This window comes from Gossypium hirsutum, chromosome D12, assembly GCF_007990345.1.
Source record: "Gossypium hirsutum isolate 1008001.06 chromosome D12, Gossypium_hirsutum_v2.1, whole genome shotgun sequence".
Classification (NCBI taxonomy): Eukaryota; Viridiplantae; Streptophyta; class Magnoliopsida; order Malvales; family Malvaceae; genus Gossypium; species Gossypium hirsutum.
Genome location: NC_053448.1, coordinates 35,738,864 through 35,749,497, shown reverse-complemented (window position 1 = coordinate 35,749,497; position 10,634 = coordinate 35,738,864). Strand labels below are relative to the sequence as shown.

The window sequence follows — 10,634 nt, the reverse complement described above, 5'->3', positions numbered from 1 at the left end:
AGAGGTGAACCACATCAGTACCCACTCAAGTAGTAAATTCGCCATAGTTTTGCCACGGCATTGTTCCCGAGTTAGAACAGATCCCTTAGTAAACCGCTTCATGACCAATATTCCAACCTTGCTAAAGTCTTTAGTACTCTTGTTTGATTTGTTACAATGATAATCTCTGCTAGTATACTTCACTACTCTCACTTGTAATGTGTTAATCCTATTTTAATTTCATTAAACATCATTCAATACATTTATCTTTTCTGTTCAATTGTGATAACTTAGACAAAGAGCACTCATCCAATCCTCATTGGAACGATGCTCACTCATCACTTTATTACTTGATTTGATGTGTATACTTGCACAATTTAGACATCATATTCACAAAAGACAAGTTTTTGGCACCGTTGCTGGGAATTGGCGATTGGTAACCTTAGTTTTTGTTATTGCATTTTTTTTATAGTTTTAGTTGCTAATTTTTTTGTTTCATGATCTCAACAGTTTTGCTATTAGTTGTATGCGTAGAGGCACTACGGCTAAAGGAATCTATCATTTAAATCCAAAAATTAAAAGGACCTTGCTGAGAAGGAGAAGAGAACAAAGAGCAATGAATCAAGACGGTAACAATCCACCTACTATGAATGTGTAACTTAATCCAGGAGCTCAAAATGTTAATCCTCTTGTTGCTCAAATGTTTGATGATTAAGATAGGCCAATTTGAGAGCATGTTGTGCCTATCTTAGACAACATGAATCTTGGAATAGTTAGGCCACAAATTCAAGCTCCCACTTTGAACCGAAACCTGTAATGTTTCAGATTCTTCAATCAATTGGTCAGGTTGGTGGTTTTCCAAGTGACGATCCTAGATTGCACTTGAGACTTTTCTTGGAGTTTTGTGATTCTTTTAGACAACAAAATGTCCCTGAAGATGCCTTAAAATTTAAACTATTTCCCTATTATTTAAGAAATCATGCTAGAACATGGCTCAATGCTTTACCATCTAGAACAGTAGAATCTTGGAATGATCTTTGTCAAAGATTTCTACTACGATATAACCCACCTAATATGAATGCCAAACTGAGAAATGACTAACATCCTTCAAGAAACTAGAGGATGAAACATTGTATGAAACATGGGAAAGGTTCAAAGATTTTCTTAAGAAATGTCCTATGCATGGATTTCAGCATTCAACCCAAATGGAGATGTTCTACAATGGTTTGAATGCACAGACATGGATGGTGGTTGATGCTTCAGCTAATGGAATTTTGTCAGATAAATCCTACAATAAGGCTTACGAGATTTTTGAGAGAATTGTCAATAGTGATTATCAATACCCCACATCAAGAGTTGGAATTGGCAAGAGAGTGGCTGGATCATTCGAACTTGATGCTGTTACCTCACTTTCTCCTCAGGTATCTTCTTTAGCCAACAGGATAAAGACCATGTAAAAGCTTGTAAACTTGAAATTATGTAGGGTTTTTTATATATATATTTTAGCACCTTTTTACTTAATAAATATGTTAATATTGAGTAACTATTATTAAAATAAGTAAATTTTACTTAATTAGTAATATTGGGAATGAATTTATAAAGTATGTGAAATTGTGCTTAAGTACATGATTTTTGTACATATTTTATATTAATTTATTAATATGTGATTTTTCATTATGTAGGAGGATCACTGAAGATGTGATTAACGTGAATGAAACATGGACATGCATAAATTAATTCATGTGGGCGACAACACCATGCAATTTGGTTCATGAGGTTGATAATTTGACCAGTAAAAGAGGTGCTAAAATATGGACATGTCTGTTATATTATTGGATTGAGAAACTGTCTAATAAGGGGGAACTAAAGCCCAGTTTCGACACAAATAGATGGCAACCCAAAAGCAAGCTTTGGGGTATTTAATTGAAGGTCTTTATAGTTGGAAAATAATTAGAAATCAGCCCAACTACTTCACTGTTGAAACCATCCACCCTATGGCTATTAATAACCTTGATTTGAATTCAAAATGAGGAGACTTAGTCATCCCATTCTCCTTGAAATGTGGCCGGCCATGTGTGATAGAAAAAAAAGGGATTTGAAATCTATTTTTAGCTAACTCTACCCCTTACCTTCACCAAAAAATACCATGCACCTATCACTTCTCAAATCATCCCTCAACACTCATTTCTCTTCTCTCATAAGCATTTTCTCTACATTCCATTTCCCTTTTCCTTCCCTTGCATAGCTGCCCATCTCCTTCCCATCCTTTAGCCAATGTAAGCTTTATCAAAAGCATTCTTTGGTTGGCCATCTTAGGAACTCCTTAGCAAAAAAAGGCATTGAGTAGAATGGAGGAGCGTATCAATTAGAATAGATCTGAAAGGCTACTAAACTGAATAGCGTTTACTCTTTCCTCTTGTTATTTATTTTAATCATGTTTGCTTTGAGTTTATTGTTTTTGAAATCAACGATGATATTTTAAATCCTATTTGCTAGGATGATTATGTTAATTCAATAAGATCTATTTTATTCATGTTTAACATGTTTGTGCTTCAGTCGATCATGCTTTCAATTTAGATCATTAAACCCGACTAAGTTGAGGTTCGTAATATCTTTAGTTAGCTCTATTATCTTGCATAGTTTTTAGGTTTATGTGATTAAACTGTTGCAAACATAAATGTCCCTGTGACCTCGCATAAATGCTAAGAAACCCTTAGTCTAATATGATCAGTAAAATGCATATTTAACTTAGTAAAAGATCCGAGAGGACTTAATTTGGTTCCCAAACTCATGAAAGATCAAGTTACCGTTGAAGTATTTCCGAACATTGTTAAGCACGATAAAATAAATTGAATTGATTAATATAATTATCCTAGCTCATTTAATGTTGATTGTATCTAGATTAGAATAGCATAGGGATTAATCTTTGCATCTAGTTAATTATTGAGTTTTTACATAAAATTGGTAATTATAATTCTGCAATTAATCGGTTATGTTTATATAGCCCCTATGGAGATGATAACTTATTTTACTTACTTATTACTTGAACGACTGTGTACACTTGCACAAATCCAGTTACAAGTTTTTGGCGCTGTTGCCAGGGATTGTTGCCTTAATCATTTTTGTGAAATTATTTTTTACAATTTGGTTTTTATTTTATTTTTATTTAATTTCTAAATTTACTAATTAATTCTTTATTTTTTCCTTTATTAGTATTCTTTATTATTTAGTGTTTTTTGTGATTTTCTTTTCAGGTTTTCATGAGCATAGATCGAATCATCGATTTACTCCTTGTAGACCTTGAAATTGAGTAGCATTTAGATAAAAAAGACAAGAAAGGTTAGCCTAGAGACAAGTCGCAATAATATACCTTGAGAATCAAAATGATGTTCATGGGAAAAGAGCCGCTAATGTTTGGAATCCAATCCTTATTGCTGATGATAGGGACTGACCATTAAGACAGTATGCCGTGCCACTTCTTAATGAACTAAATCTAATAATTAGAAGACCAGAGATGGAGGTACTACGGTTTGGATTGAAGCTTGTGATGCTTCAAATAATAGGCCAATTCAATGGAATACCCACAGAAGATCCACATCTTCACCTTTGATTGTTTATGGAGGTGAGCGATTCCTTCAAGATAGATGGTGTAGCTGAAGATGCACTGAGGTTGAAGTTGTTTCCATACTCTTTGCTAGATCGAGCACGAGTATGACTTAATTCTTTGCCATCCAACCCAATTTCTACTTGGCAAGAATTAGTTGAATGCTTTCTGGTCAAGTATTTCCTACCTAGCAAAAATGCTAAGTTGCGGAATGAGATCACCACTTTTCAACAATTGGATGATGAGTCCTTATACGAGGCATGGGAAAGATTCAAGGAGTTACTATGTAGATGCCTTCATCACGGGATTCCACACTGTATCCAGTGGGAGACATTCTATAATGGTCTCAATGCACACATAAGGTTGGTGGTAGATGCTTCTACGAATGATGCTCTCTTGTTGAATTCTTATAATGAGGCTTAAAAATCATCAAGAGAATAGCTAATAATAATTACCAATGGCTAACAAATCAAGCAGCTTCAAGAAGACGAGTAGTTGGAGTACATAAAGTAGACGCCATTACTTTACTCTCAGCTCAGGTACGGTCTATCTCTTCAATGTTGAAATAGTTTACTACTAACGATTTAAATCATGTTGCAGCTCAGCCACCAATCCACTACGAAGAAGGTGGATCGAACAACACTTACATGCAGCATAGACTGAATCGACCTCTTAGTTTCAATCAACAAGTTCAAAACCTACCTTAAGTTGAACCTTCAAATAATTTGGAGAACTTATTGAAGACATACTTTGCTAAAAATGATGCTTTGATTCAAGGCCAAGCAACAACATTGGAGAATCTAAAAAATCAAGTGGGACAATTAGCTGATGAGTTTAGAAACGAATCCCAAGGTGCCGTACCAAGCGATATAGAAAATCCTCTATCAGCCGAGTCTTCTAATATTGAGAACTTATTAAGAGCATACATGGAAAAAAATGATGCAACTTTGAGAAATTTGGAGAACCAGATAGGGCAACAAGTTAATGAACTTTGAAATAGACCACAAGGAGCTTTGCCCACTGACATGTAGAACCTAAGAAAATCGAGCAAGGAGAATTGAAAAACGGTCAATTTATGAAGTGGAAGGACTTTCTAACCCAATGAGTTTGAAGTTGAAGATGAACCTCCCCAAAAAGAGGAAAATCAACCAACAATTGAAATTCTTGCACTAGAGAAGTCAAATTCTGAAATTCTACAAAGGTAAAATCTAAACTAGTGACTTTTGACAAGCTTCTTCATTAGATGTAGAAATATTACCTCAGAAGAGCTTTCCAATCCAAGCCAAAGCTCCACAACCTCCATATCCAAAAAGACTCCAACAACATAAACAAGATACTCAAATTAAGAGAATGTTGGATGTGTTGAAACAACTATGTATCAACATCCCATTGGTAAAAGCTTTGGAGCAAATATTGAACTATACGAAAGCTATGAAAGAATTTTTTCTAAGAAGAGAAGATTTGGGGAATTTGAAACTGTAGCCTTGACTACATAATGTAGCTTATTTTTTCAGAACAAGTTGCCTCATAAGTTGAAGGATCTAGGAAGTTTCATCATACCTTGCAATATTGGAGAATCCTATTGTGGTAAGGCTTTGTGTGATTTGGGATCGAGTATCAACTTAATGCCTATGTTCGTGTTTAGACGGTTAGGTATTGGTAGGGCTAGACCGACTACTATTACACTCCAATTGGTGGATCAATCTTTGGCATACCCGGAAGGAAAAATCAAGGATGTCTTAGTATGTGTTTATAAATTCATATTTCCTACTGACTTTATTACCTTAGATTTTGAAGCAAATAAAGAAGTACCAATCATCCTAGGAAGGCCTTTCCTGGAAACCGGTACGACAAGAATCGATGTACAGAAAGGTGATCTCACTATGCAAGTTCAAAATGAACAAGTGACCTTTAATATACTCAAGGCCCTAAGATCTCCTGATGAGGTTAAAGATTTTTTTACTATATTTGAGGAAGATCGGTTGGTTCTTGCAAAATTAGAATACAATGATCCATTGGAAGGTATTTCATTTGACTCTTCACATCAAGATAAGGATGATACATGTTCGGAAGCTAACTTAGAATAATTCAGTTCAAAAGTTCAGTTCGAGTCATTAGAGCTACCATCACATGAGTACAAGCAACCCAACCCATCAAGATAAGAGTCACTCGAGTTAGACTTAACGATTTTGAAAAGATCATTAGATAGTGAAAAGAGTTCTATCGAGGGACAAAAGAGATTCATCCAATCTTAAGTATTTGATCCTGGGAAACTCGAGTCTCAATGGTTAAAAGCAAGGATCATAGATCCCATCTATGACATTCAGTGGGTGGGACTTGTACCAAAGAAAGAAGGTATAACAAAAAATGAGCTGATTTCGTTAAATATTATCGTGGGTAGGTAGATTTGTACAAATGACAGAAAGTCGAGCAAAGAAAAACAGAAAGATCACTTCCTGTTGCTATTTATTAAGCAAATATTGAATATAATTGTTGGTCAACATTACAAGCAACCCAACCCATCAAGAGAAGAGTCACTCGAGTTAGACTTAACGATTTTGAAAAGATCATTAGATACTGAAAAGAGTTCTATCGAGGGACAAAAGAGATTCATCCAATCTTGAGTATTTGATCCTGGGAAACTCGAGTCTCAATGGTTAAAAGTAAGGATCATAGATCCCATCTATGACATTCAGTGGGTGGGACTTGTACCAAAGAAAGAAGATATAACAAAAAATGAGCTGATTTCGTTAAATATTATCATGGGTAGGTAGATTTGTACAAATGATAGAAAGTCGAGCAAAGAAAAATAGAAAGACCACTTTCTGTTGTTATTTTTTGAGCAAATATTGAATATAATTGTTGGTCAACATTACTTCTTCTTTCTAGATGGATACGATTGATATGATAAATGGCTATTCGACATTGCCTTTGTTAGTGACAATCATCAATAACATTGAGGGAGTCCACTTCACTCTCTCTGTAGTTAATTTATTTTCAATTTTTTTCTCTCTCATTTGAGTAAATGACATGCTTAGAAATTATTTTTTCTTAAATTAGTACATTTAATTAATTCTATCTAAGCAGATTGGAACTTAAGTGGGACCATTGTGACCCCTCCAACCTTTCCTGAGAATTAATTTAATGTAATCTTTTGAGAAGAAATTTTCTAATTAGCTTTGAAATTTTATTTCAATTTTGATTTTTGTTTTTAATGTTAATTTTATTTGTTATGTTTAATAAGGGGGTCAATTTGGCCCAAGTACTAATAAGTTTATTTTATCTTAACCAGTCTATTTTGTAAGTACAATTTGGGCTCAAGGCCTGAAACAACAAAGAGCAGAAAATTCACCCCATGTTGCCATCCATAGGGTTCTCGAAAACCTTTTTTTTGCTACTAGTTTTCCATAATTCATCATTATTTAAACCCCTCTCTACCACCATATTTTTCACAACCCTTTAAACAATTAGCCTAAACCGTAGCCACTCATTCTTTTTCCTTTTAGCTGTCAGCCTTGAATCCCAAAGAATCTCTCTAAATTTCCTTCCCTTGTTGCAAACCCTAGCTTATTGTTGCCTTGAGCCTTTAGCCAGAGCAACCATATCGCCACCACACCCTATCATTATCAAAAGTCGTGCGCCATCGCAAGCCCGTTGTTGTCTCAAGCCTATCACCGTCGCAAAATCCCTTGCTTAATCTATTGCCAAAATTTTACCTATTTTCGGGAAAAATCACCATGTCTCGCAAAAGAACTAGATCTTTCGAAACCTCTACTGAAAATCCCATTATGATTCAAGATAAGGAAGTGAAAGAAAGGTTTGATTCCATCTTGAAGAATCAACTTATGATGTTGGAAAAAGGTTCCAACTTCGAAAGCAATGATAAAATGGTTGTGCCTTTGCCGATTTGAAAGACAATTGATGCCCTCAATTGGAATTATTTTTGTGATGCATGATCATTGCCCAATGAGGAGTTAGTTTGAGAGTTCTACGCCAATTTGACTAAGCCAGATGCTACTGAAGTTCTTGTTCGCAAGAAAAAGGTACCCCTAACTTCTAAATCCATTAATGATTTGTTTAACCTACTTGATGTTGAAGAAGATGAGTACTTTGCCATGATGACAAATATAAATTGAGATTTTCTTCAACAAGTGCTTAATGTTGTGACAAATCTGGGATCCCAATGGATTATAAGGAAGTATGGCAGCCATTCTTACCGAAGGAATATTTAAAGTCGTTGGCTAAGGTATGGTTCTACTTTGTTTGATATAGTTTCATGCCTATCTCACACAGTTCGACCATCTCGATGGAGCAAATTCTTTTGTTGTATGCAATTATGACAAAAAGGTCTATCAATATTGGGAGGATCATTCTCAAAGAAATCCACGATTGTGCTAGAAAAAAGACCAGAAGTGCTTACTTTTCATCATTGATAACTTCACTTTGCTTAAGGACCCAAGTTAAAACAAAAACAAACTTGAAATGCCTATATGTTCAAGGTTGCATCACAGCCTAGGATCTTGAAAGGTTAGTGGAGAATGTCCATGAACTAAACTCAACTGAACAGAGTGAACCAACATAAACAAAAATTGATGAGTCATCGAACAAATCTGAAATGAAAGCTAACTCAGTTACAGAGACAGAAGAAGCAGAATCTAAGGAAGAACCAAACAATCCAAACCCGATAAAGAAAGCAAAAAACTTTGAACCAAGAGAGGAGTCGAATGCTGATGAGCTAGTTGAACCAAGTGTTGATCATAAGTTGACTATTCCTATGCCCACTTCTTCAAACACTGTGAAGAAAACAAAATTGTCAATTGTGATGGATATGATGAAATTTATGCATAGCCAACAACAGGCTTATTAGAAATATGCAAAAGTTAGAGATGATTTTATAAAAAATACTTTTAAAAATATCTTTAAAAATTTTGTTCTTGAGTTCCTAGATTATATCTTCAAGTCATGGAAGGAAGATAAGAATGCATGCGAGGATGAAACATCAAAAGAGGAAGACGAGGAGGAGAAATCAAATAAATAAAAAGGGGGATTTCTTATCTTTATTTTTTTTATCTCTTTTTAGGTGTTTATTTTTATTTCCTAGTTAGAATTTTTGCTTTCGCATAATAATATAGCAAGCATGAGTAAATAAGCTCAATGCCTCTTCAACATAAAAAAAAGAAAGTGATGTGGTAATGGGAATGAGCATGTCTAGGATTGGATTGTTGAGAAAGACTTGGTACTTAATTAGTCTTTATGACTCACCTCTCTTTTCTTGCAACCCTACCTGGTGTTCAGTTTTCATTCATTACTTTGTTTTTGCAATGAGGAAATTGCTTCTCTCTAAAGGGGTAAGGCATTTCGCATGAATTTTAAAGTATGTTTCAATCTTTTTACTTAAGTATGCTGAAATAAATGAATGTTCAAAAAGAATTTTTGTTGATAAGTTTGTTCAAATACAAGCATGATTTTTGATTTTATCTAAGTTATTTGCATGTTATCTTGAGTGATGGAATGTTTGTATGTTCTTTAGACTTATGTCGTATTTGCCATGAAAATTTGATTTCTTTAGAAATAGACATGTATGAAGGTTTAAGTTTTTAGAATTGACTTAGTAACTTTCTTGAGGTGAAATCCTAAAAGGTATAAGAATCTAATATGATATAGACACACTTTCTTTGGATCATTTGAGCTTTTCAAGCAGACCTTATTAATTTAATCCTTGAAACTTAATTTTTGAGCTTAATGGCATGTTTATTACAAAATACCTACATTATAAGCCACATTATTATCTTTTTAATTTTGTCCTATTTTGTGCAACTATTTTAACTAAATTTGTCTTAGTGATCAAAGTTTGAGGAAAGATATGAAAAAATGTATATGCTCTTCACATATTAAAAAAAGAGAGGAGAAGAATGAATGAATGAAAGAACAAAGGTAAGTTTACTCAAAAGAATAAAAGAAAATATTGCTCAAAAATCTCAAAAATAAATAGCAAAGCTTGCTCAAAGTCTGAAAAATAATAAATGTTGAGTGTGAGCTCGAAATAAGTTTGGGGCTGTTCCAAAGACCCAATTTTATGAAGGTTGTGGCACAAAAAGATCCCAGACAAGTTAGGGCTAAGATGATTGAACCTAAAAATTCACTTCTCTTTATCCCTACCTTTAGCCTAACCCTATTACAACCTAATAAAAGACCTATTGATTGGATGATTATACCGACTACATTAGTGGAGAGGAATTACTAAGCTCAACTTATGAAGATCACTAACTAATCCTTGGGATTGTCATGTTTAGTTGATAAGGAAACCATATTGATTGGTGAATGTTATGTATGACTTTGAAAATGCATGCTAACTATGATTCATGTTGACATTATGATGTGTTTAGTATAAAGTTTGGAAATAATATTTGCATTTGAGCTACTTTTCAATAAAAAGTATTTTTGAGCATGATTTTATTGATGCATGATTATGTACGAAAATTGATTCTACTTTATCATTTTGCAAAATTGCCTTAGCAAAAGTTGTGCTATGCATGAACATTACTCGAGACGAGTAATGGTTTAAGTTTGGGGGTGTGTAAACTCGAAATTGTATAGGGTATTTCTATATATTTTTACCACCTTTTTACTTAATAAATATGTTAATCTTAAGTAATGATTACTCAAATTTTAATTAGTAATATTGGGCATGAATTTTTAAAGTATGTGAAATTGTGCTTAATTACATGATATTTATACATATTTTATATTATTTTATGTTAAATTATTAATATGTGATTTTTCCCTATGTTGGAGGACTACTGAAGATGTGATTAATGTGAATAAAACATGGACATGTATAAATTAATTAATGTGGATGGCAAGACTATTCAATTTGGGTCATAAGGTTGATAATTTTACCCAGTAAAAGAGGTGCTAAAAGATGGACATGTCCACTACATTATTGGACTGAGAAACCTTCCAACATGGGGGAACTAAAGCTCAGTTTCGGCACAAGTAGATGGCAGACCAAAAGCAAGCTTTAGGGTATTTAATTGAAGGTCCTTACAGT

At 33.9% G+C, this 10,634-nt stretch overlaps 2 non-coding genes across 2 annotated transcripts; both read right to left on the bottom strand.

The window, feature by feature from the left end:
• Positions 1-1,062: 1,062 nt before the first annotated feature.
• LOC121224778 (small nucleolar RNA R71) lies at positions 1,063-1,168 on the bottom strand. The gene has a single exon (XR_005922523.1). It is a non-coding gene; the product is annotated as a small nucleolar RNA R71 (small nucleolar RNA).
• A 2,617-nt stretch (positions 1,169-3,785) lies between these two features.
• LOC121224875 (small nucleolar RNA R71) lies at positions 3,786-3,891 on the bottom strand. The gene has a single exon (XR_005922617.1). It is a non-coding gene; the product is annotated as a small nucleolar RNA R71 (small nucleolar RNA).
• Positions 3,892-10,634: the final 6,743 nt, after the last annotated feature.